Below are 27,569 nucleotides of genomic sequence, written 5' to 3' on the forward strand. Positions count from 1 at the left end.
GACAGGAAAACTCTACACAAGCTAGAGGCCAGCTTGGTCTACACAGCAAGGTCCAGGCTAGCTATGGCTAACATAGCAAGACCCTGTCTCAAGAAAAGAAAAAGGGAGTCTCTCTTGAAAGATAACAATAATGTGTGTATAAAAGTTATCTCTTCTTGGGCTGGAGAGGTGGCTCAGAGGTTAAGAGCACTGCCTACTCTTCCAAAGGTCCCGAGATCAATTCCCAGCAACCACATGGTGGCTCACAACCACCTATAATGAGATCTGGTGCCCTCTTCTGGTGTGCAGGGGACATGCAAGCAAAAAACTGTATACTTAATAAATAAATCTTTTGTTGTTGTTGTTGTTGTTTTTGTTTTCTGAGACAGTATTTCTCTGTGCAGCCTTGACTGTCCTGGACTCACTTTGTAGACCAGGCTGGCCTTGAACTCACAGCAATACGCCTGCCTCTGCCTCCTGAGTGCTGGAATTAAAGGCGTGTGCCATCACGCCCAGCCTAATAAATCTTTTTTTTTTTAAATGCTATCCCTTCTCTTAGGATAGATGGGATGGCTCAGTGTAAAGGCCTTTGCTACGACTCCTGAGAACCTGTGTGTACTCCATTCCTGGTACCTATATGAAAGGAGAGATCTGACCCCTGGGGGCTATTCTACCTTCATGTGGGTTGTGCCGCATACACTCACACAAACACAAATAAAAATTTTTTTTAAACTTTAAGCTGAGTATGCTGAAGCATTCCTTTAATCACACCACAGAAGATAGATGCAGGTCATCTCTATGAGTTTGAGTCCAACCTGGTCTATTTAATGAGTGCCAGAGCTATATAGTAAATCCTTGTCTGTGTGTCTGTCTGTCTGTCTGTCTGTCTGTCTGTCTGTCTGTCTGTCTCTCTCTCTCTCTCTCTCTCTCTCTCTCTCTCTCTCTCTCTCTCTCTCTCTCTCTCACACACACACACACACACACACACACCCCTACCTTTCTCTAAATGCCTATAAAAAGTAAATTTTATGGCCGGGTGGTGGTGGTGCACGCCTTTAATCACAGCACTCGGGAGGGAGAGGCAGGTACACTTTTGTAAGTTCAAAGCCAGCCCGGTCTACACAGTGAGTTCCAGAACAGCCAGAACTATATAGAAAAACCCTGGGGATGGGGGGGGGGGCGGGCGTTAAACAAAACCAACCTTCTAGAAGAAATTCTTATTATAGCTAATATCCAATATTCTTTATTTTGTTTGTTTGTTTTTTGAGACAGGGTTTCTCTGTGTAGCCTTGGCTGTCTTGAACTTGCTTTATAGACCAGGCTGGCCTCAAACTCAGAGATCCGCCTGCCTCTGCCTCCTGAGTGCTGGAATTAAAGGAGTGCGCCACAGCACCCAGCTGAGTCAGGGGATCTTAATGTATACTGTGAAAGTGTTCCTAATATGGGGAGCATGACAGTGCCCCAGCCCCATCACTACCAACTCTATACACTGGCAACTTGCACAGTAGATATCTCTGAACTATACCACTGTCACCATATTTTGAGCTCAGTCACCCAACCTCCATTACTGCCCAGTGGTTTGGCCAGCATGTCTTTAACTTCTCAGTGAACTAAGTGATGTGGAAAGTATTTCTGAGTTTTAATGGTGTCTCAGAAATAGTTGTTTTAACAAATAACAGATTTCACGGGGCGGTGGTGGCGCATGCTTTTAATCCCAGCACTTGGGAAGCAGAGGCAGGCGGATCTCTGTGAGTTAGAGGCCAGCCTGGTCTACAGAATTAGTTCCAGGACAGCTAACGCTACACAGAGAAACCCTGACCCCAAAAGACCAAAGAGACAAAAACAAATAACTGATTTCTACAGTGACATCATTGGACATATTATACACACCATACAACTGCTCCCTGTGAGCTCATTACAGCCTCAGCTCTTTATAGCAACATTCTAATTGAGGACTTAGTGTAGAAACATGAGACTTTCACATTGGAAATAACTGTAAGTATCATTAGATTTTTGTTATTTTTCAAGACACGGTTTCTCTGTGTAGCCCTGACTATCCTGGAACTCAGTCAATCAAACTCAGAGATCCGCCTGTCTCTGTCTCCTGAGTGCTGGGCTTAAGGGTGTGTACCACCATGGCCAGCTGGTAAAACCTAATTTTTGCAGCTTATAGATATAATTCATTAAAACAAACGGGTTTACCAAAAACCACGTAACAGCACTAAAATTGCAGCTAAAAACAAACATAGGGATGCCAGGTTGTTTTAGGTGCTAAATCTGTCAACCTTGTAGAACATCACTTACTGTCCTCATCCTAGAAGATGACACTAAGGACCAGAGATGAAAGAGCTGCTCAGTATCCTGTGTGTAAGGAGCTGTCTCCCAGCTGCAGCACACCCTCTGACACTCCTCACCCCACTGTAGGAATGAGCATGTTAGGAGTGGCAGGTCTCCGTTTCTATACAAGGTAACGCTGCTGTTTGTCTTCCGTGGTCTTCTGGCCTGAAGACGGCCCTCTGTTATACCAGTCTGAACTTTTCACTCACCTTCATTTCCTCTTTCATTATTCAAGGATTTGTTTGTTTGTTTGTTTTATCTTGGGGTTTGGGCTTTTGCTGTGTCTTTGTTTTGTTTTTGCTGCTGGATTTTTGTTTATTAATTTGTTTTTGTTCTTGTGTTTTGATTTTGTTTTTATTTTAGACAGAGTCTCACTGTGTAGCCCTGGGTTGCCTGGAACTTGATCTGTACAACAGCCTGGCCTCAGAAACTCATTAGTTAGCCTCTGCCTCCAGAGAGCTGGGATTAAAGCCCTGCAGCTTGACTCCCAGGTTTTTGTTGTTGTTGCTGGGGAGGGTGGGGTAAGGACAGGAACGTATACAGCAGAGCCTGGCCTCAGAAACTCATTAGTTAGCCTCTGCCTGCAGAGCGCTGGGATTAAAGCCGTGCAGCATGACCCCCAGGTTTTTGTTGTTGTTGCTGCTGGGGGGGTGGGGTAAGGACAGGAACGTATACAGCACAGATTGGCCTAAAACTTGCTGTATAACCATACACGCACAATCCATAGCATGTATGTATAGTATATAAAAGCTTAAAAAATAAAACAAAACAAAATCACTAGTGAATAACTTCTCTGGCAATATTACAATTCTCTGCATGAAAAAGGTCATTTTTTCTGTTCTTTTGAACAACTATGCTGAAAGACATGGGAAAATCTTGGATTCCCATGCTCTCCATAGCTAACTGAGGTCACTGGGAACACTTCCCAGCCAGGGCTCTAATGAAGACAAGCAGAGCTGGGGAAGGAAGAGGCAGGAATGTGACGCACCACAACCACACTGAGCCCTCTACACACTGTGAGTCCAGCAACTCTCTAGAGATGCTGGCGTCACTCTAGGATAAGATACTTTTTGACCTTTACTTAAACCTCTTTTCTTTTTCTTTTTTCTTTTATTTATTTTGGAATTCTTAACAATTTCTAATTTATGTGTATGGATATTTTGTACGCTTGTATGTCTGGGTATGTAGTGTCTGCAGACACCAGAAAATGTGGTAAGATTCGCCTGGAACTTAGCTGCCATGTGACTTTCAGGAACTCAAACCCAGCTCCTCTGGAAAAGCAGCCACGTTCTCAACTGCTGAGCCACCTCTCAAGCCCCCTTTTACTCTTTTTTTTGTTTTTGTTTTTGGTTTTGGTTTTTTTAGTTTTTTGAGACAGGGTCTCTCTGTGTAGCCTTGGCTGTCCTGGACTCACTTTGTAGACCAGGCTGGCCTCGAACTCACAGCGATCCACCTGCCTCTGCCTCCTGAGTGCTGGGATTAAAGGCCTGCGCCACCACCACCCGGCTTCCCCTTTTACTCTTAATACCAACCTTCTAGAAGAAATTCTTATAGCTAATGTTCAACATTCTTTACGTATTTATTACTTTTTTCTCTAAAATAATTCTTATGATGCTGAGTCAGGGGATGTTCCCCGCCCCCCCCTAGGGTTTCTCTGTGTAGCCTTGGCCATCCTGGACTCTGCCTCCTGAGTGCTGGGATTACAGGCGTGTGCCACCACCACCCAGCGAGTCAAGGGACTTTTTTGTTTGTTTGTTTTACACTTTCTTTCTCTTTTTTATTTTATTGATTTATTCATATTACATCTCAATTGTTATCCCATCCCTTGTATCCTCCCATTCCTCCCTCCCTCCCATTTTCCCCTTACTCCCCTCCCCTATGACAGTGACTGAGGAGGACCTCCTCCCCCTGTATATGCTCATAGGGTATCAAGTCTCTTCTTCGTAGCCTGCTATCCTTCCTCTGAGTGCTACCAGGCCTCCCCATCCTGGTTTTTTTTTTTAATATTTATTTATTATTATGTATACAGTGCTCTCCTGCATGTACACCTGCAGGCCAGAAGATGGCATCAGATCACATTATAGATGGTTGTGAGCCACCATGTGGTTGCTGGGAATTGAGCTCAGGACCTCTGGAGGAGCAGCCAGTGCCCTTAACCTCTAAGCCATCTCTCCAGCCCTTAATACCATGTTTAAACCTATATTAAACCTCCCTCTTGATAAACCCTAACTCAAGCTAGGTGTGGCACTCAAAAAAATGCCAAGGCAGGCATTATCTCAAGCCAGCCTGTTCTACATAGTGAGTTCAAGACAGCCAGAGCTGCACAATGAGACCTTGTCTCAAAACAACAACAACAAAGAAACAAAAAAGCCAGGAGAGCAGGGTGTGGTGGAGCATGCCTTTAATCCTAACACTTGGGAGGCAGAGGCTGGTGGATCGCTGTGAGTTCGAAGCCAGCCTGGTCTACAAAGTGAGTCCAGGACAGTCCGGGCTACACAGAGAAACCCTGTCTTGAAAAACAAACAAACAAACAAACAAACAAAAAAGCCAGGAGATAGTAATTCAGGCCTTCAATCTCAGCAGTAGGCAGAGGCAGGCCAGTCTCTGAGTGTGAGGGCAGCCTGGTCTACAGAGCAAGTTCCAGGAGAACTGGAGCTGCCCAAAGAAACCCTATCTCAAGAAAACAAACAAAGTAGGAAACAACATCAACAAATAAACAGGAGTGGGGATGGGAGTGTCACCTTGATTCCACCAAAGCATTCTGCTAAACAAAACAAAACCAAACCCACATGCCTGAAAAGTGTTCAAATCTAGCCTATCACTCTTTTCTTTGAGCAGAGAGAGAGGGAGAGAGAGAGAGGGTGTGTGTGTGTGTGTGTGTGTGTGTGTGTGTGTGTGTGTATGTGTGTGTGTGTGTGTGTGTGTGTTTTGGTGGGGGTTGGTCTCTGACTGGACTCTGTCCTTCTGTCTGGGCCTCAGTGATTTCAAAAAACAAAAAAGGAAAAAGGCAACATATTCCTGAGAGTCGTGCACTAGGAGAGATTGCGCTATAAAGCTTTTGTGTTCTCTGGAAACATGCTTTATTTATTTATTTTTATTTATTTTTATTTATTTATTTTTAATATGCATCCCAGGCTGGCCTTGAACTCCAGATCCTCCTCCCTCTGCCTCCTTCAGCAAATCCTACCGGCCTGCGCCACCAGAACCGGCCATGCTTTTATTATTATATAACGTTTACCTTTACATTGAAGAGGCTAGCAGACTGAACAACATTTATTTTCCTCTGAATTTGCACTTCAAAAAACACTGGAATTCCTAGAATTTTTGCTAAATATTCTTGATAATCTGATAATAATTTTTGCATTGTTGTTATTGTTTGTTTTGGTTTGTTTTTGGAGAAAGGGTTTCTCTATGATAGCCTTGGCTGTCCTGGACTTGCTGTGTAAGCCAGGCTCCTGGAACGAGCAGAGACCCGCCTGCCTCTGCCTCCCGGGTGCTGGGATTAAAGACTGCGCCACCACTAGCCATCCTGACAGTAATTTCTAATCAGTTAGTTTTTAGAAATAATGCTTCCCCTTTTTATGGTCCATAAATTGACCTTTAACTTGACTTATCCAAAACATTACATATTCTTCCTAGTATAGATATATTTTTAAAAATATTCATTTATGTGTTTTACATATATGAGAGTTCTGGCTTCATGTATGTCAGAAGAGAGCATCAGATCCCATTATAGATAGCTGTGACCCACCATGTGGATGCTGGAAACTGAACTCAAGACCTCTGAAAGAACAGTCAATGCTCTTAATTGCTAAGCCATCTTTCCAGTCCCATCTTTTTTTTTTAACCTTCATGAGTGTTTTATCTGCATGTATGTATGTACACCACATGTGTGCCTGGTAGCTACAGAAGTCAGAAGAGGGCATCAGATGCCCTGGGACTGGAGTTACAGATGGTTATGAAGTACCATGTAGGGGTTGAGATTCACACCTGGGTCCTCAGCTAGGCATGGTGGCTCATGCCTTTAATGCCAGCACTCGGGAGTCAGAGGCAGGAGGATCTCTGTAAGTTCGAGACCAGCCTGGTCTACAAAGCGAGTCCAAGGCAGCCAAGGCTACACAGAGAAACCCTGTCTCAAAAAAAGAAGAAAAAAAAAGCAAACAGAAAGAAACCAAACCTGTATGTATCCTCTGTAAAAGCAGCAGGCACCGCACTTGAGAACCTGAGGCAAGAGAACTAACTCACATTTGAAGTCATCCTGGGCTACAAAATGAGACTCTGTCTCCAACAATTAAAAACACCCTGTCTCAGCCAGGCTTGGTAGGTCACACCTGTAATCCCAGCTCTCAGGGAGACAGAGACAGGTGGATCCACAAAGCAAGTCCAGACAGCCAAGGCTAAACAGAGAAACCCTGTTGGGGTGGGGGTGGGGGGTGGGGAATCACCCAGTCTCTGCTCAAAGTGGGAGCAAATTAACAAATATGTATCAGTTATCCCTTGAGAACTCCCATCCTCTTTGCTAAAGGCTGACAAAACATATGAAGAAAACCAAAAGTAGGGTTGGGGATATAGCTCAGTGAGAAAATAAACAGGAGAGGAGGAGGGCCAGGACACAGAGCAAAGTAACTGCTAAAGCAAGATGGTTTCACAGCACTGCCTCACCGCAAACAACACATACTAGGATGTCAAAACAGCAAACATGAACGTCTCTTGAAGCTGGTGGGATACCGCACAGGTCAAAGCTAAGGGCAGCTGGTTAAGGGAGACCCCATGAACGGTGGGAACAAGATCCTTCCTGCACCCCTTAACCACGATTGAGTTTCTGTCAACAGGTTTCACTGAAGGGGGGAAAAGGCAGACGCAGACACATCAATCACACCCCCTTAGCGAAATCAAGCTGCCAAGCAAGAGAATTAGCTTCATATTTCAAAAGTATCTGAAACTACCACAACACAGACTACTGAAAAAACTACAAATATTCTCAGGAATATAGTTTTATTTAGCAGTCGGGCTTGGTGATGCACACCCTTAATCCCATCACTCAGGAGGCAGAGACAGGCAGATCTCACATCTCTGAGTTAGACGCCAGCCTGGTCTACAAAGTGAATCCAGGACAGACAAGGCTACACAGAGAAACCCTGTCTGGAAAAAGAAAAATAAATAAATAAATAAATAAAATAAAAAGCTGGGCTTGGTGGCACTTTAATCCCAGCACTGGGAGGCAAAGGCAGGTGGATGGATCTCTGAGTTCGAGGCCAGCCTGATCTACACAGCAAAATCCAGGCCAGCAAGGGCTATAAAATAAGTCCCTGTCTCAACAAAATAAGTTGAGTTCATAATCCTTTGCCTTTACTTCTCAAATCCTCCGACTATGGGTGAGTACCACCATGCTCAGCTGCAGTTGTATTTAATATCTAATCTTTTATCCCATCCAGAAGAGATTAAAAGATGTGGCCAGCCGGGCGTGGCGGCGCTCGCCTTTAATCCCAGTACTCGGGAGGCAGAGGTGGATGGATCACTGTGAGTTCGAGGCCAGCCTGGTCTACAAAGTGAGTCCAGGATTGCCAAGGCTACACAGAGAAGCCCTGTCTCGAAAAACAAACAAACAAACAAAAGATGTGGCCATACCCACATGACAAAGGGGATTCAAACTGAACACTCACTATACATCTTCTTCAAATGTGCAGGCATCATCATGGGCCATGCAGTGAGGCAGGTGGATGGAGTGGCTGTGACTTTAAACCATGCCAGGACCCAGCTTAGCCAAAGAGACCTTGAGTGTCTTGAACAAGCTACTAACGATTAGAGATTAGCAGGAAGTCAACAGGCCAGAAGTGATGTGTCTGGAAGTGGTTCTGCTCTGTCTATCACAGTTCATCCTCTAGAATTAGTTCAACAACCCAATCCAGCCGTGCTGTGGGCATAGAAGGGCATTGAATCCATCAGTGTCATGATTGGCTCTAGCCATCACTTAGTAAGCATGGCTGCCTGCTCTGTGTGACGTACCCCAAAGCAAATGTTCCAAGATATGGGCTTCTTTCCTTTTTTTTTTTTTTAATACGTGTATTTATTTTATTTTATTTTATTTTAATTTACTGTGTGTGTGTGTGTGTGTGTGTGTGTGTGTGTGTGTGTGTGTGTTCGTGCCACAGTGCATGTGTGGAAAACAGAGGACAACATTGAGGAGTCAGTTTACCATGAATCCTTGGGGGTCACTAGCCTTGGAGGCAAACACGTTCACCTCCTAAACCATTTTACCATCCTCAAAGGCTCATTTATTTTTTTTAAAAAAATTTTAATTCAAATATGTATTTATTTACATATTTATCTACTTAATATGCATGAGTGTTTTGCCTAGATGTTTATTTGTGCACCATGTCCCTGCCTGGTACCAGAGGAGGCCAGAAGAGGGCATCAGATCCCCTGAGACTGGAGTTACAGAAGTTGTGGGCTGCCCTGAAGGTTGTTGGCCTTGAACCTGGGTCTTCTAGAAGAATAGTTAGTGCTCCTAACCACTGAACCATCTCTCTGGACCCAAAGGTTTTCTTCTTGGCAAAGAGATTATGAGATGTTAATAAAAATAGCCAAGGTAGCCGAGCATGGTGGTGCATATCTCTAATCCCAGCACTCGGGAGGCAGAGCCAGGCCAATTGTTGTGAGTTCGAGGCCAGCCTGGACCACAGAGTTTGTCTAGGACAGCCAAGACGACACAGAGAAACACTGTCTCAGAAAAAAAATGAGATGGATGGCTCAGTGGATAAAAGAGTTTTCTAGCTTTTTGGCCTCAGCAGCAGAAGCAAGATGGTAAAAGGGACGTCATCCTTTGGAAAGCGTCACAATAAGACGCACACGCTGTGCCACCACTGTAGCTCTAAGGCCTATCACCTTCAGAGGTCAACTTGTGGCAAATGTGGCTGCCCTGCCAAGCACAAGAGAAAGTATAACTGGAGTGCCAAGGCTAAGAGGTGAAACACAACCAGGACCGGGCGGATGAGACACCTAAAAATTGTCTACTGAAGATTCAGTCATGGATTCCGTGAAGGAACAACACCTAAACCCAAGAGGGCGGCTGTTGGAGCGTCCAATTCATCTTGAGGATTTCAGTCAGTCATAAAATAAATGCCCTGGTTTAAAAAAAAGAAAAAGAGTTTTCTACCAAACTTAACAACCTGAATTCAATCCCCAGGGCCCACACAGTGATTGCCCTAAGTTGTCCTTTGTCCTCCACTTGTGTGTCACTGTGCACATGCACACGCAATGGTAGAACCTGCGATGTCCAGCACAACTCAAGAGCTCAGACTGCAAGAAGGCTTGCTTTGTGTCTGTGAAACATGGCAGGCACAGGCCCTGCAGAGCTGTAGAGCACCTCTCAGCCTGCCACAGGTCTCACAGTCTAGCATCTCAGACAAGACCACAGACTCAGGAAACTCTTGTGATCTTCCACCTAACAATCACTAAAGAGAGGGCTTTTCTCCAGGGACATCTGCCAGCTGCAGGAAGGTAACAGCCAGACTCGGGTCTGATGGGACCCTCTCCAGGCTTGGAGACACCTCTGAAGGACACCCCAGGCTCCTCACAAGTCAGTTCCTAGTCTTCCCTCTCCCCTCCTTGGCATTCCTGTGACACTGGGAATCGAACCCAGAGCCTTGTGTGTAATCAGGCACTTTGCCACTCAGCTCTATCACCCTTGGGGCCCCTGCCACTTTCTTATACTTAGACATTAATGCATAATGCAAATTTTTCCAGTTATAGAAAAGTCAGCAATTATTATAGAAATTATGGAGAATGCAGAGAAATGTAAAAGCAAAATCCTGAGATACAGAGATAAGCCTAGAATATGGCAGCATATTCCTGTAATTAACCATGTTTGGGACTGCAATATTATGTCTGGTTTCTAGTATCTTAGTTTCTCAGACATTATGCATATTTATCACATCACGTTAATTGGAATGTGAATGTATTAGTTACAATGATTTAAGTGAAATATCCTGGGGCAAACTTAGTTCACTCCATCACCTGGGGAAGTCAGCATCCTCTTCTAACCTCTTTGGGCACCAAGCAAGTACATGGTACATATATGTGCATGTAGGCAAAGCATTCATACACATTATGTAAACATTTTAATTATATGTATATTAGTGTCTTGTCTGTGTGTATGTCTGTACACCATGCATGTGTCTGGTGCTGAAAGAGGCCATCCCAGGGCATTGGCTTCTCTGGAAATAGGGCATGTCAGCCTCTTGGGGGAAAGAGCCTAGCCTCCTGTAAGTTCAACCACAAATTTAAAAAACAGAGTTAAGAACATGTATGAGCTCAGAAGGCATGTTACCAAAGGTTGGTCTCAAAAGCAATGATTTCTAGGGATTTTTTTTTCTGAGTCAGGCTACTCTCAAACTCCCTACATGGCTGAAGATAATTTTTAACTCTCTTTTCCAGACAGGGTTTTTCTGTGTAGTCCTGACTATCCTAGAACTCACTTTATAGACCAGGCTGGCCTCCAACTCAGGTTGCAGCCTGCTTCTGCCTCCCAAGTCTGGGATTAAAGGCATGGGACACCACCACCCGGCGACTTTGAACTCTTGATTCTCACGCCTCTACTTCCCCAGTCCTGGGATTACAGGCACATGCCACCACACCCAGGTTCATGCAGTGGTACAGGTGGAACGCAGGAACCTGTGCATCCTAAGCAAGGACTCTCCCAGATGGGTCGCGTCCCCAGCCCCTAATTCCCAGGAATTTTTCTAGTGCATTTTAAGTTGAAAAGTCTAGCTGTATAACGCTTGAGAAGTGCGCCTGAACTTCACGAGTCTTCTAGAGAGCTCTGTATATAGAAGCTGGCCTTGGATACATCCCGAATGATTTATGAGGCATTATTAGCTCAGAAGCCGTGTGAGAGCCAGTGCCGCTGTGATGGTTGAAACAGAGGCTGTGTGTATGCTGGTGTGATGTGTCAATTATGGCTGCTGCAGAAGGCGCAGGGACGGTTGCTGCAGGACCAGTAACGTGCTCTGACTAAGACGCCTTTGGCAACACCAGGGGAAAAGGTCAAATGCGCCCTCTATTTCTTCTGCCTGGGACACCCCTTGCATATCATGGTTATTCAGTGAAGGTCTCATCCCTACCCACCTTCAAGTCCCAGCCAAGATACCATTGCCTTCATGACAATTTCTGATCTAGGGACAAAGTCACTGTGCCCCAGGTTAGGGGGAAACAGGAAATTCATAACTAGCAAAGGTGGAGGGCTGCAAAGAACCCGTGCACATACACAATCTGGCTAAACAAGAAGGACAATGGCCAGGACCATAGGCAGCAATTCAAATGAAAGTTTCCATGAACAATCTCATGTGGGAAAATGTCCCTGGAAGAGCACCAGAAAATAGCCATATGCAATATAAGTCCCAGATTTAGGGCTGGAGAGATGACAAAGTGGTTAAGCACATTTACTGGCTGTCCAGAGAACTGGAGTTCAGTTTCCAGGACCCATGTTGGGCAACTCACAATCTTCTGTAACTACAGCTGGGGATCTGACAGATGTGTGTGCAGGGTGCTGGCACACATGTGGCATGGCATGCATTCTCTTTCTCCCTCCCCCTCTCCCCCTCTCTCCCTCTCTCCCTCTCTCTCTCTCTCTCTCTCTCTCTCTCTCTCTCTCTCTCTCTCACACACACACACACACACACACTCTCTCTCTCTCTCTCTCTCTCTCACACACACACACCACACACAAATCTAAAAAAGCAGCCAACCAAGCAAACATTACTAGATTTATATAGTCACTGTCATTTATATGATATATAACTCAGGCTATTTCCTTTTACTTTTTTTTTTTTTGGCTTGGTTTTGGTTTTGGTTTTTTCAGACAAAGTTTCCCCGTGTAGCTCTGGGTGTTCTGGAACTCTAGACCAGGCTGGCCTCAAAGTCACAGAGAGCCATCTGCCTCTGTCTCCGGAGTGCTGGGATTAAAGGTATGCACACACCCTTAGCTTAAGTTTGTTTTTTAGTTTTTTAATCGATCAATTAATTAGTTAATTTTGGTTTTTTCAGACAGCGTTTCTCTGTGTAACAAATGCTGGCTGTCCTGGACTCACTTTGTAGACCAGGCTGGCCTCGAACTCACAGAGAGCCATCTGCCTCTGCCTCCTGAGTGCTGGGATTACAGGTGTGCACCACCATGCCCGGCTAAATTTGTTGTTGTTTTTAAATATCTTCATAATCCTTTGAGAATTTCATCCAGTGTACTTTGTAGAGGCCTTTTCTTAGCAGTGAGTTTGAGAGCAATTTCCAAATTTCTTCCTACCTTTCTAAATTTTGAAATTTAGTCTTAAAAGTGCAAACGATCAGAAGAACTACATTCCCATAATGTACTTGTAAATGCTTGCTATTAGGGGCTTGTGTCTCCTCTACTGTTCCTACTTAAATGGCATCTGGCCTCTGTTTGAACCCCTCTAGTAATGAAGAACTCACTACCCTCTTTTTTTTTCAACCACTTCCAAACAAGAAATGGAAATCTGGCTCCCTGTAGCTTCTCTCTCAGTGGCCATTATCCTTCATCCTAGCTCAGCAGAGAACAGAGTTTTCCCTCCTTGATAACAGAGGTTCCAAGGCTAGCTGTGGGCTACATGTCCCTGCTCCTGTCCACCAAAGCAAGCAATATGTCTGTTGTCCTCACAAACTCCTTTGCTTCTTTCAGTGAACCACAGGCAGTGGCAACTTTAAATCACAACTTTAATTCTACGTCTTGCTGGGCAGTGGTGGCACACACGTTTATTCCCAGCACTTGGGAGGCAGAAGTAGACGGATCTCTGGATTTGAGGCCAGCCTGGTCTACAGAGTGAGTTCCAGGACAGCCAGGGCTGTTACACAGAGAAACCCTGCCTTGTAAAAATAAGTCCTAAGCCTTACTTGCCCATTTGAGGGTGCACCACCTGCCACTCAGGTCATTGGACCCTTTAGTACACTCAACCTTTCAACTTAGTAGAACAAACTTAGACAACACAGAAGCCAATATTGGACCTACCTTACACTGAGCCAGAAAGACCAAGTCACTGGCAAGGCCACGCAATCTATCTGTGAACTGAGCAAGACCAAAGGGGCTCAGACCGAAGTGCAGTGCGCACACAAATGTTTGCTAAGTTCTTTAAAATTACATTGTTATATATTTATTACTTAAAGCATTGGGACATAAAATAAGGGAGCCTATGTGGAGGCATGAAGTTTTTGTTGTTGTTGCATGTTTTGTTTTTGGTTTTGTTTCGTTTTGTTTTTTTGAAGCAGGGTCTCACTGTGTAGCCCTCTCTGGCCTGAGACTTTTTATATAGACTAAGATGGCCTTGAACTCATGGTAGCTGTGGATGAGCCTGAGCTCCTGAACTTCCTACCTTACCCTCCAAGATCTGGGGTTAGAGGCATCTGCCACCATGCCCAGTTTATGTGGTGCTAGGGATAGAAGCCAGGGGATAGAAGCCAGGGTTTCACACATTGAGCTACATCCCCAGCTCCTATTCCCAGGATATTAGCCAGTCCTGAGATAGTAGTGACCTACCCTCTTCACCGCGTCTACAGTGCCCGGTCAGTCAAGCCACAGAACACAGAGCTCATCAGCTCCTTGGATCTGTGTGCCAGAGGTACTAGGAGGTCTTAACCATCGAGACCTTGCCCCAAGCCTGAGGAGCTCTCATAAAGGCTTGGCCACCTTCACTGCCACAGGCCACCCCACTCAGCACTAACCCTACATCCTGGGCTTTCTGGAGCTCAACTTCCCATAAGCTCTTGGCTTTGATTGGGGGAACTCCTGCCAAACTTCCCCACCCAAGAAGCCTTCCTCCAATCCGGGGAGGCTTGCCTGCTGCGTGCCAGGCTAAGCCTTGGCCTGCCTCCCAGTTAGTCTTCATTGCACCTGCTTAGCACACTGCACAAGGCGGCACGGGGGGGGGGGGGGCGCACAGGGGGGAAGGCTAGAAGGCATGTGAAGAAAGCCAGTCATGCTTGTGCGTTTTGTGCGTGTGTGTGCACGTATGTGACAGGGTCTCTCTATGTAGTCCTGGCTGTCCTAGACTCGCTTTGTAGACCAGGCTGGCCTTAAACTCACAAAGATCCACTTGCCTTGCTTCCTGATTAAAGTTGTGTGCCACCACACCCAGCAAGATGTGTGTGTGTGTGTGTGTGTGTGTGTGTTTTGGTTTTTCAAGACAGGGTTTCTTTGTGTGTAGCCTTAGCTTAGCTGTCCTGGATTCGCTTTGTATTGTAGACCAGGGTGGACTCGAACTCACAGCAACCCGCCTCCCAAGTGCTGGGATTAAAGGCATGCGCCACTACTCTTCTCTATTTTTTTAATTAAGAAAAACATTTAAAATTTTTTATATGTATGGGTGTCTTGCCTGCATGTGTCTGTGTGCCACATGCACGCAGCTGCCCACAGAGGCCAGAAGAAGATATAGGATCTCATGGTTCTGAGATTTCCGATGGTTGTGAAATGTCATGTTGGTACTGGGAATCAAATCTGGGTCCTCTGGAAGAAGGGGCAGGACTCACAAGCACTGAGCCATCCCTCTGGACCCCTAGCCTCCTAAGATCCATCCGACTCCCATCACTCCTCTCTGAGCCTCAGGGTCCACCCCTGTAATGTGGGGATGCTTCATTTCATAGCTCAGCCTGGACCCCAGGGCCTTCCTGAGGCACAGCAGGAAGTGAAAACGCTCTGGGTGAGTCACTATTGTGGTCTGACCCTTGCGGTCCTTGAGCTTCTATCCTGGAGCCCCATCCCCCAGGGGTCTTACCAGCCTTCGTGGGTGGACTGGGTGCTCAGGACTTGACACCAACATTGGAAATTAAGCAAAAGCTGCAACCAGGAGGGATAGGTACAGATAGAAACTTAGCCAAAAAGCAGCCACTGTCCTGCTAACAGGCATCATGAACAACTGACCCCAGCAAGCCCACACAGGTCCAGGGAAGACATGCCAGGCTATTTGATGCAACAAAGGTAAAGGACTTTGTAGCCATCGAGAAGCCACTAGAAAGTATGGCAGGCTATGCCTACTATTTCATCATTGGGGAGGCTAAGGAAAACTTAGGTATTGGGGCCAACCTGGGCTACATATTGAGACCGTGTAGGTTCAATTTTCTTAACCAATATATTTTATTACAAACTTATTAACCGCCGTACGTCCCTTATAACCCAATTAACAGAAACAATAGGAAAAGAGGATTAAGGAATAACAAAACCTTAAAAATATCAGTTCCGAGGAATGATTCTCCTGGCATTGCCAGCAGGATTTCTTTTGCTGGAACCTGGAGTAACCAGAACCCGGAACTTCAGCAGGAGCACAGAGCCCCAAAACCTTCCCTTGAGCAGTTCTCTCTAGGAGCATCTAGAAGTGCAGCGATGAACAGCCAAAACTATCCCAAGTCTCCAAAGGCCCAGCTCCAGTTTTTGGACTCATTCATATATCTCCTCCCAGAGTCTGTTCACGGGATCTTTTCAGCTGACAACAATCAAGCACTCACATGAGGTGGTTTGTCTTCTGGTGGATTAATCTCATCTGTTCTCACAAGACCATTCCGATCCCACACTTGGGATCATATTAAAAAAAAAAAAAAAAGTTCATCTCTCCTTCAAGACCTTCTCTCAAAAACTAAATTAAAAAATTCTGTCTGAGCCGGGTGTGGTGGCACACGCCTTTAATCCCAGCACTCGGGAGGCAAAGGCAGGCAGATCACTGTGAGTTCGAGGCCAGCCTGGTCTACAAAGCGAATCCGGGACAGCCAAGGCTAACACAGAGAGACCCTGTCTCGAAAAACCAAAAAAAAAAAAAAATCCTGTCTGGTGTAAAGGGGCATGCCATTTATCTCAGCACTTGGGAGGGAGAGGCCACTGGATTACTAGTGTAAGGCCAGCCTGGGCTCCACAAGACCTTTGGGGAGCCATGCTAAATTCTGCCATGTCAAAAAGCCCGTGATTAGGCTGCACACTGTGACCTTCCAGCTGCTGAGCTCTGTCAGAGGAGGGCTTTGTGTTCCAGGCCATCCTTGGACTATTTACCTTTGAAAGAAGTAGAGAAGTCTCTACTGACAAACACCTGGAGGGTTTAGGAAACCCTTTCAGAGAGCTACTCAGTAATAGGAAGCTCTTACAGAGAGCTATTGAGGTTATTGTGTTCTTCTTGCCTTGGGAGCTAGGGAGAGAGAGATCAGAATAGAATCTATTGACCTTACTATATAAAGTCGTACTCGTCTGCATTAAAGAAAATCTTGATCAGAAATTTCCTGACTTGACTTGTTATTTTTCGCATCTCAGTATCTTACTTTCAATCCCCACTCCCTCTTTCAGAAGAACCCTGATTCACTTTTACCCATGGGCCGGGACATGACATTTGGCACCCAACGTGGGGCTAAAAACAAGGGATTATGTAAGAAACGTTACATAAAAAGATAAATAAAAGACAAGTGGACCGTTTGCCCCAAAGTCGCCCGCTTCGCAAAGGAACAACAAGGTAAACAACACAAATATGGGACAGAACGATAATAAAGATTTATTCAAAGAGATATTTAAAAATAAGTTTCAAACTAAAAGAATACGGGTAAATAAAGAAAGTTGGATGAACTTTTAGATTTTGTCGATAAAGTATGTCCATGGTTTCTTGAAAAAAAGTGGTTAGTTTAAAACCTTGGGATAAAGTTGATAAAAAATTACAGGGTCACTATGTTACTAATGGATCTGAAGAGATATCTGCTGTGTTTTTTCCCTTCGGGTTTTGATCAGGGACGTTCTTAATCCCAGACATGAGAGTAACAAAATGAGAGATTTATTATCACAAGCTAAAAATGTCTTGGAAGGAGATATAAAAGAATCCATGAATAGCGATAAGGAAGATATAGAAAGGGAAGCTGCTCGCTCTCAGGAGCATGACTGGCGGCCTTTGTCTACAGCACCCCCAGAGCAACAGGATCCCATTGAAAAACTTTGGGGACAGGTTCAGACCCTGGAGAAAGAAGTTAGCTTAGCTAAGAGACAGAAACAATTAGAGAGAGAATTAGAAAGAATAAGGATTGATGGTGATGTTGAGAATAGTCATTGAGGACAGAGAGAGAAGGCTTTCAGTCTAGTAAATAGCCCCCAGAGTATGTCCCCATTAGAGACTGGAATACCAAGAGCAAGAAACAAAGGACAAGAGATGAGCAGTGAGCTCACTTCTCCGGTTGTAGGAATGCTAGATTTTCAAGACAGCTGAGTCAAACAGTATGCCCCTATAAAATGGAATAGAACTGAAATAATTAAAGACTGCTTGTGCTCAGTATGGACCCAAGACTCCATTTACCATAGCAATGGTTGATGCATTAATGAATGCCTACCTTGCCCCTACCGATTAAAATACCTTAAGCAAAGCATGTTTAGATTGAGGAAGTGGATAATTTTAAAATATAAGATAAATTTGGTAAAAAAAAAAATTGAGATAAAATAATTAAACAAGGCGTGTTGGTGCACACCTTTAATCTCAGCACTTGGGGATTAACACAGGTGGAACTCTTGAGTTCCCACCTGATCTCCACAGGGTGTAATATACTAATAAGCTAAATTACTTACAGAGATGTAAATTTTTTAACTTACCTGAGACTTAAAACTTGTGGGAACATTTGTCATCTTCTCCCAATAAAGTAATAGTATCTTAATATTTGGCTGTTACAAAGTTGATTCATATAGGTCAAATACAAGAAAGAAAGTATTTTGGTAAAGAACCTTATTTTATTATTCAACCATATTCTAAGAAACAACAGAATTGGCTGTCTGCTAACACAGACAATTGGCCATTGGCTTGTACACAATTTTGTGAGTATATAGATAACCATTTTCCCTCTGATAAGCTTCTCCACTTTTTAAATAAAAATCCAGTTATTTTTCCTAAGATAACTCAATTTCAGCCTTTGAGAGATGGTTTGCTGACTTTTACTGATGGGTCTTCTAATGGAAGAGCTAATTGCGTGGTAAAAGGACAGACATATGTTATTCCTACTACTGCTAAGTCTGCTCAAATTGCTGAGCTACAGGCAGTAGCTACTGTTTTCCAACATTATGCCTTTTGTTCACTTAATGTATAGACAGATAATGACTCAGGGTATGTCAACAAAGCTTTTCAAAATTTTGTGACTCTTTTTCCATAAAGCATATTACAGGTACTACTTATAATCCTCAAGGACAAAATATGGTGGAATGGGCTCATTCTACCACAAAAATCTATTTACAAAAAGTAAAGAAGGGGGAACTTTACCCCTAATCACCTAAAAATGCTTCGAGTCATGTTCTCATTATTTTAAATTTTTGCTTGATGCCAAAGGAAATTCTGCAGCCGATCAGTTCTGGCACAGCAATACTCAGTCATCCTTCACTAGAGTGACGTGGAAGGATCCTTTAACTGGACAGTGGAATGGACCCGACCCTGTATTAATATGGGGTCAAGGCTCTGTTTTTGTTTTCTCACAGGAACATAACGCTGCACGCTGGCTACCTGAGAGGCTTGTGCATCAAATGGATGCTGACATGGATGAGTTTCCCGATGATCTTGAGGTCAGAGGGGAAGCTTCATTGGACACTTATTCCTGATCCTTCTCTTCTTCAACCTGCTTCTTGGGATAACATATGTTCAACAACACTCACTGCCTGATATCCCTGTGTTTGAGAAGAAAAGGGGAACTCGAGTGTTCTGATGGCTATGAGGCATCCTCCTTACAGACCTGACTAAACTTTGGAGTTGGTGCTTTGCAGGGACTCCTCTGAAAATATTTTCCTTCCAGAAACACAGATTTTAAGCTTTATAAGTACTTTTCCACCCTAAGTGTTAGGGTCAGTTTCATCTGCAGGTAAAAAGGGACTTGTGGTGTGCTGTTGAGTGATAAAATCTCTGTTATAATTCTGTTATTATTCTTGTATCTACTATTGTTTTTGCCATTGCTTTACTAATATTGTTTATGCCTTAACTTAGAGATCAATGATTTGAGATGACTTCCCTAGACTCCTTGTAAGTAGGATGCAGCTAGATTCACATTTGATATAATCTCTTTAGAATTAACAGTAATCTACAGCATGGATTATCCTTGGCGGGGATGGCAGGGCTCAAGATTATAGCCTGTGCCTTCTGTCCTTTCTAACACAGCTCGTGTCTCAGCAATCGCAGCAATACAAGCACAAGCACACGGCATAGAGATCAAAGACACTGCCCTTCTTCGTGTGTTGATATGGAGGCAAGCCAGAGATGGGTAAGAGTGAGTCTGAGCCTTATCGGTCCTAAGACAAGCTATGAATGATGGCATTCATATGCCAATGATAAGTGCCTACTCGCCAACCTAAGACAGGCTCTCCATCATTTTATTTTAGAAGGGGAATATATGGGGAGCCATGCTAAATTCTGCCATATCAAAAAGCCCGTGATTAGGCTGCACACTGTGACCTTCCAGCTGCTGAGCTCTGCCAGAGGAGGGCTTTATGTTCCAGGCCATCCTTGGATTATTTACCTTTGAAAGAAGTAGGGAAGTCCCTACTGACAAACACCTAGAGGGTTAAGGAAACCCTTTCAGAGAGCTACTCAGTAATAGGAAGCTCTTACAGAGAGCTATTCAGGTTATTGTGTTCTTCTTGCCTTGGGAGCTAGGGAGAGAGAGATCAGAATAGAATCTATTGACCTTACTATATAAAGTCGTACTCGTCTGCATTAAAGAAAATCTTGATCAGAAATTTCCTGACTTGATTTGTTATTTTTTTTGCGTCTCTGTATCCTACTTTCAATCCCCACTCCCTCTTTCAGGTGAACCTTGATTTGATTTTTCCCCGCGGGCCGGGACACGACTAGACCCTGCCTCCAAAAGGGTCTGGGGAGGAAAAAAAAAATACAAAGACTAAAAAGAAGTCATTGAAAGTGCAGAAGACGGTTCAAAGAGAAAAGAGACAGATTGACAAAGCTCCGGACAGATAGACAGAGCTGATCGAAAGACTGAAGAGCTGGAGTTCATTGCAAAACTAGTCATTTTCGCAACTGGGAATGATCAGGTTCAATGGGGGGCCACCCCCACCCTGGGTGGAGTGATTGGCAGAGAGTAATAGGACAAAGGACTAGGACTCCAGGGTCCCTGTTCCCTTCTTGGGGCCTCCTGCTGCCCTCTGTGGACAGGGCCCTCAAGGGGGCCCTCAAGGGGGCAGAGTTTCTCTTTGGCCCTAACCCAGCTTTAGGCCCCTGGGGGAGGGACAGGAAGGGCGGAGAGAGCTGCAGAAGACTACAGATTGCCTCCCTCTTTGGCCCCTCCCATCCACCCTAAGGGCAGCCCAGGCACCATTCTGAAGCCCCGCAGGAGGCCTTGACACCACCCCCACCCCTACCCCACCCCACCCCCGCTTCCCGGGCTCTAAAGGGCGCAGTGATGCGAGGCAAAACTCATTAAGGGGCAGACTGTGTCTAACAACCCTTGGAGCGCACCTGGGAGTTTAGGCTTCCACCAGCCTAAGGTCTTAGGTAATGCTGTTGCTGCGAGGCGGTAGACCACTCAGAGATAGTGAGCCAAAAGCCTTAGCTCAAGGCTCAGAGTGGTCAAGAGTCCAGTCCTCGACCACACACTTAAGGCCACCTGCCACGGACACGCTAGTCACCTACCTGCTGGGACACCGGGTTCAGCTGTAGTTTGTCTGGGGCTGAATGGGTCAACAGAGCACGCCTACCCCCTTCCCGCACCCCGCCCCCCACCCCGCGCACACCCTGGTCTCCGTGCCAGCCCCCAACTGTTGTCCATCTGGTGTCCTCTGCAGCCTATAAAGCAGACCTCTGTGTCCTGGCGCTCTGTACCTTCTCCTCGGTCTTGCAGCCCATCCTGCTCAGTGCACCGCGCTGCTGGCAGTGACTCTCAACCGCCCTGAGCTGCAGGGCGCAGGCTGTGCGCCTTAAATGCTGGAAGAGCAGGGCCTACACGGGCAGGTGCCAGCGGCGCTCCACGCCAGAAGCTGAGGCCGCCGAGGCCATGGCAGCAGGGATCCCGAGGAGCAACAGATGTTTCTCAGGATTCTCTGATGAGAAAGAGCTGAGAGGGAAAAGAATGAAAACAATGAAAAGAGGCATGGTGGCACACACGCCTGTAGCCCCAGTTCTGGGGAGGTGGAGCCAAAGGGATCACAAGTCCCAGGACAGTCTGAGGCATATAGGGGGTTTGCGGCCAGGCTTAGCTATATGATACCCTGTCACTAAGCCAGTTTGTTTGCGCAAAGCGAAGGGGTTGGAGAGATGTCTTAGAAGCTAAGGATGCTTATTGCTCTTCCCCACCAAGTGCCTCACAACTGCTTGTAACTCCAGCTCCATGGCATCTGATGCTCTCTTTTAACCTCTGAAGGCACTAGTGGTATCTGTAACCCCGGCACTCAGGAAGCTGGGGCTGGAGCATCACTGTGGGTTCTAGGCCTAGGCTACAGAGTAGAACCTTATCTAACAACAACAACAACAACAACAACAACAACAACAACAAAAAACCTGCTAGAAGGCTCAGTGAGTAAAGGCGGTTGTCTCCGAACCTGACCAGAGCTCCGTTCCCAGGACTCACACCGTGAAAAGAGAGAAAATGAACACGGCTCAAGTAAAAAACTAGCCACACGTGGGCGGGTCAGTCAGTCTGGACTACAAGAGTGAGACCTTGTCTCAAAAGAAAATTAATTAAAATTACAAAATGGGCTAGCAAGATGGCTCAGATGCTTGCCACTAAACTGGTGACCTGAATTCAGTCCCTAGACCCACATCTGAGCTCCATATGTGGGCCATGCAAGTGTGCATGTGCACAGGCATAGCGCTCTCTCTCTCTCTCTCTCTCTCTCTCTCTCTCTCTCTGTGTGTGTGTGTGTGTGTGTGCGCGTGCGCGCGCGTGTATCTCAATAAATAAATGGAATAAAAATATACTTCAAAGAGTGACAATGCTAGTACAAGGCCCAGAACCCAGGCAGAATGCTCTCTCAAATCTGTTTTTTGTAACACCCCTGCCAATAAATGGCACCCACTTTCATTGTGAGGCTTCCAGAAGGCTGGGTCGATAGCTTTTCTTAGCTCACGAGATCTGTGACAGATGTGATCTTCTCTCCTTGGGACAGACACAGCAAGCTTGCCAGCAGACAAGTCGGATGCAGCAGGAATCAGGACAATAGGGTCAGAATCTAGGACAAGGAACTCCTTCCTATCTGTCTTCTCTGACTACTCGATGAGCATGGGACGTGGGAGAGAGATAACAGCTTTGAAAATCAGCGCTCCAGAATCCTGGACGCCGGCCAGAAAACCAGTGTCAGTCAGGGCCACAAACTCTCTGAAAGGTGAATTAACAGAGGAGACCGTCAAGGCAATGCTCCTCCAAAGAGCATTAGACAGTAGTGAGCTGGGCATGGTGCCTTACACCTGCAGTCCAAACACCAGGGAGCTGAAACAGAGGAATCATTTTGAGTTCCAGGCAAGCCTGGGCTACATAATGAAACCCCGTGTCACAGTCATAGTTGTACAGAATAATGCATTTCAGAAAAGCACTGCAGGTGACTTCACTAGACTCCTACTGTCTGACCTGGGTGCTGTTTTCATATTCTATGAACTGTTTTCTGATGAAAAGTTCCTAGGTAGTGTCCATGGGTCACTCACTGTCTTCCTCCAGTGCTCCCAAGTTCTTCATTACAGAAGCCAGTGTAGGTTAAATGAGACTATAATGGGTCAACTTTGAGCTAGCTGGCAGCTTTGCTTGGAGCCCTCCTTGGGATTTGGTCTTGTGTGGTCCAGCTTATCCATGCAGAGGTTGTAAGCTCCTTATAGGATCTTGACTCTTGGGATGGGAAAAAAAAATCCTGGAAAAGGAAATAGGTAGAGGCCAGGGAAGCAAACCCTGGCTGAGTCTAAGAGCCTGGTACACAGCAGGTAGGGTTCTACTACTTTCTCATGCAGCAGAAAAGGTGTTGCAACACAGTAATTCTCTCTGTGATATATGTATGGTTGTGTGTATGTGTGTGTGTGTGTGTGTGTGTGTGATTTGTGTGTTTGTGCATGCTTAGGCATGTGTGCAGGCCCTTGTTTACACAGTAGTGTCCATATGAATGTTTGTGTGCATGCATGCTTTCAGGTATGGTAGAGCATGTGTGTGTGTGTCCATGTTACATATATGTATAGGGGGTGAAAGCTTGTGTAAGTGTTTATGGGTATGGGTGCTTGTATGTGGAAGTGAGTGTGTGTGTGTGAATGGGCATGTGTGGATTTGTGTGTGTGTGTTGCATATATTTCTGTTCACTTGCTCATGGAACATCTTAAACAATGATAGATACCAACTTTAATGAGGACGTACTGTGTTGGCTGACTTTGCATCCATCAAACATGGCGTGCAGCTGCCCATCTGTCTGCCTCCCACCTAGCTCCCTACAACATAAGGACACAAACACTACTCCTTTCACTTACACATCCGGCACACAGCAGCACTCTCTGGATATAGTGTCTCTCCCTTGGCTATGAACTAGCTGCTTAGTCCTATGCAGCTAATGTTTATCTGGTCTCAAGTCTGTGCTTTTGACAGTAAGTTGCTGGCAGTGAAGGTTCTTGGGTTCACAGCTTGCAGAATTGTCAAAGTTCTTACTGTTCCTACACTATTATGTATTGTTTTTAAAATGATCTGTATTACCTATAGGCCCAGTTAGCAATCAATCAAGACACAGACACTTGTTCTATTTTAAGGTAGCCTTAGTTAACCAGGGGCAGGGCAGACTTTAATCCTCTAAACTACCTCACATAATGGGGCAGGCATGAGATCCCTGCTTCAATCCCATGCCATCTGTGTGTAATAACCTCTATCAAGCTACCTCCCATATACTTGTTAATGTTTTTCATCTGGGCTGGATTCTCCATCCACACCACCAGCCATGTGTTTTTCCTCCAGCTAATCCATGGCGGCCTTCCTCTCTTCGCTTCAGGTCTTTCTCCTTCTCTTTTCTCCTGGTGGTGGTCCTTCTTCTTCCCAGGATTCCTTTCTTTCTCTTGGCCCCACCTATCTCCTGCCCTGTCCAGGTGGGATGGCTTTTTATTGAGCAAAAGGTAAATCACAGAGACAGAAAGCAGTAATTAGCATCAAAATACACCAAACCATCCCCCAACAGTTATGTTCAATAATGACCTGACCCAATCCCACAATGTTGAGAACTGAGCAACTGCAGCCACACAGGGTCTAAATTGAGCCAGTAGAAATCTATGAAATGCCTCTTTACACTGGGATTCACTTGTTACTGCTTTCAGGTTTTTCCTCTTAAGTTTTACATTGTTAGAATGCATCATTAACAGAATGCATCATTATCAAGAGAGAAACAGGAATGCTGAATCCTCTCTGTGACATTGGTTTTGACTTACTTGTGGAGGACTCACTTCATCTCCTGGATGCCACACACAGAGAGGAAGCATCACATCATGCTCCATGTTTTAGGAGTGCACATGTTCAAAGATAGCATGACTTCCCCTATCTACATGCTTCTTTTGTTGTTGTTGTTTTTTGTTGTTTTGTTTTGTTCTTAGTTTTTCGAGACAGGGTTTCTCTATGTGTATCCCTGGCTGTCCTGGACTCACTTCGTAGACCAGGCTGGCCTCGAACTCACAGAGATCCGCCTGCCTCTGCCTCCCAAGTGCTGGGATTAAAGGCGTGCGCCACCATGCAGCTCTGCCTACATGCTTCTTTAGCATGGTTCATCATCCCCAATTTATACCATTTGCTGACACACCTGTGGAAAAGATTAACTACAAAATATCCACCATTATTCTCTCCTCTGGGATTTGGGGGTGCATGGTGAATAATTTGTGTGGCCCTCCATTTTTGTTTCCCCAAAGCCTCAGCAAGTACTGATTTTTCTGAAAACTCAAATTTTTATCTTTGATCTTGCTATTTTGGCCATCTGAGGATCATGTCCAAGCCTTATCAGCTACAGGCCAGCGCTGGTGGCAGCTCAGGCCATCCTCCCAAATGGACATATTGTTACTACCTAGTTTTTGTAGTGTCACAAAAGGCACAAGTGATTCCCATCTAGGTTTCCTTCATACCAAGCTGGATGTGATCAGAATCTACGTGACTGGGAGCCAACCTCCTTGTGCTGGATGTAGATTGCCACACTACCACTCGATAATTTTAGAATGACATCTTTTATATGCATAATTTTTAGCTGATTTCACATTATCCAACAACACACGACATGGCTCTTAAGTATCACGTTATCTGAAATATCACAGGCAATTGTTCGTTAGTCCCTACTGGGCATGAGCTGTCATTGTGTGGTAGTTCCTAGAGCACTCCTTGTGGCCCAAAGGGAGGCTTCTTGATGAATTCTCATCCACTGCTGGTGTAATTTACAAAGCCTGTGATGCACAGCTTTTGACCTGTGAAAAAGAATAAAGTCCAAAGCAGCCTGATTCTGCAATGTGTTGGGCAGTATGTGATTCTTTCACACAACATAGGCCTGCGAATGCTCACTGGAGAGCAAACAAATGCAGGACGGTCATCTCTCTCCCCGCTAAAAATATCTAAGATGACTCAGATGTCCTCTATAAACCCACGCTCAGGACCAGTTATTTCAGTCCAGGCTGTGAAACTGAAGAGTCCCCAGTCTTTTCCCTATGGAAGAACAAATGAATAGCACAAGGATGAGGCACTGCCATCATCTCTGAGGAGCACTAACTTCAGCATCACACATGTGTGATATGGAGTAGCTTCAACACTGTACTCGAGACAGAATACGATGCTTTGTGATATTGTCTGTCTGGATAACCGTGTGGAACCAACATAATTTTCTGTGTCATATTTTGCACCAAAGATGGAGGGCTGAGGGCTCAGTCAGCTTCCTAAAGCCCCTGATGGAGTAATCCTTGCTGATCTACATATCCTCCATGTTGTGTCCCTCAATGGGACCACTTGACGGTGGCTGTCAGGATTCTAGGCAATCCTCATCTGGGTTTTCTGTATCTCCAGCTTATTTTTGATGGTTTCTTTTCTCCTGGATTTGGGAGACAACACACAGTTGGATCAGACTGGGGCTGTATCACCTGGCGGTCAGTTGGTATTTGCCTCATTGGTGAGTTCACACTTCAAAGTGGGTATCTTTTTCTGAGGAGGCCTTGATTCTAGCACAGGGAATGTGTTCAAGATGTCTTTGGCTTTCTTTGGCCTCCTCAGTTCTCTCAAGGATGCTGTCAGAGAAGGAAAGGCAATCACACCCAGAAGTGTCCTAATTGGGCTACAGGGTGGACAAAATCAGGTTACGTTTCCACATAGAACGCAGAAGTCAAGAAAGAACACCCACTCAGGCTTGCCATAGCTGCTGAGGATGGGATGGGATGGCGGCTCACTTGCCTGGCACACTCAGTGCTCCTGCTGCAGCAGCTCTGCCTGCAGGGAGCTCTTGTCCTGGGCTGAGGCCTCTTCTGGCCCATACTGACGTATTTCAGACCTAGGAGAGGAAGGAACACAGGTCTGGTGAGAGCCTGCTATGTCAGCTGTTGAGCCCACACCAGAGACCACCTGGGCCTGGATTTTTTTTCTCATTAAAAAAAAAAAACAGCTAAAAGATGAACTGAAAACTGCACTCTGTGGTGGACTATAAAAAAATGAACAACACATTTTTCCAATAGTCCAGTTGCATTAGTTTGAAAAAAAATTAAGTGTTTTCAATGTCTGAGTCACAGTTTAGGAGAGATGTGGCCAACTTAATCACCTATATGGAGGTACTTTAGGGAGACTGCCCAGGACTGCAATGAAGGCTTTGATGATTCCTATAGTGTAGAAACCTGCTTGGACTCAACATGTCAACCCCTAAACCTGCTTATAACAGAAGAAACAATCTCACAGGAAACAGATGCACACTGCAGAGATCCTGTCATCAGCAGGAGTGTGCTGCATGCAAATCTGCCCAAGGGGAGGAACTCACCACTAATGTGACGTACATGGAGGAAATAAAGTGCCAGGGGACTAACTGTCTTCCACAAGTGATGTTCCTTCCCCCTGCTCAGTTTAGGACTAGGAGGATTTGTGGGGAGACTTAAGGAATGAAGTACTCAAATCATCCCAGATAGCTCAGAAGGGAGGAAGGGTACACAATTCACAGAAACACTAAGGATCAAATATTATTGCCTGGACAGAAGTTCTTGGTGACTGAACCAGCACAGTACTCTGAGGTTTTCTTTCCCTTGCTGTGCCTGAGAACAATGCAGATGGCCATAAACCCCAAAAAGGGCAGAGATACAGGT

At 45.3% G+C, this 27,569-nt stretch overlaps 1 pseudogene across 1 annotated transcript; it reads left to right on the plus strand.

The window, feature by feature from the left end:
* The first annotated feature begins 9,117 nt into the window (after positions 1-9,117).
* On the plus strand, positions 9,118-10,410 carry LOC311591819 (large ribosomal subunit protein eL37-like; annotated as a pseudogene). Its single transcript has one exon. The product of its transcript is annotated as a large ribosomal subunit protein eL37-like (transcript).
* Positions 10,411-27,569: the final 17,159 nt, after the last annotated feature.

Source organism: Acomys minous (assembly GCF_964271855.1).
Source record: "Acomys minous genome assembly, contig: scaffold_86, whole genome shotgun sequence".
Taxonomy (NCBI): domain Eukaryota; kingdom Metazoa; phylum Chordata; class Mammalia; order Rodentia; family Muridae; genus Acomys; species Acomys minous.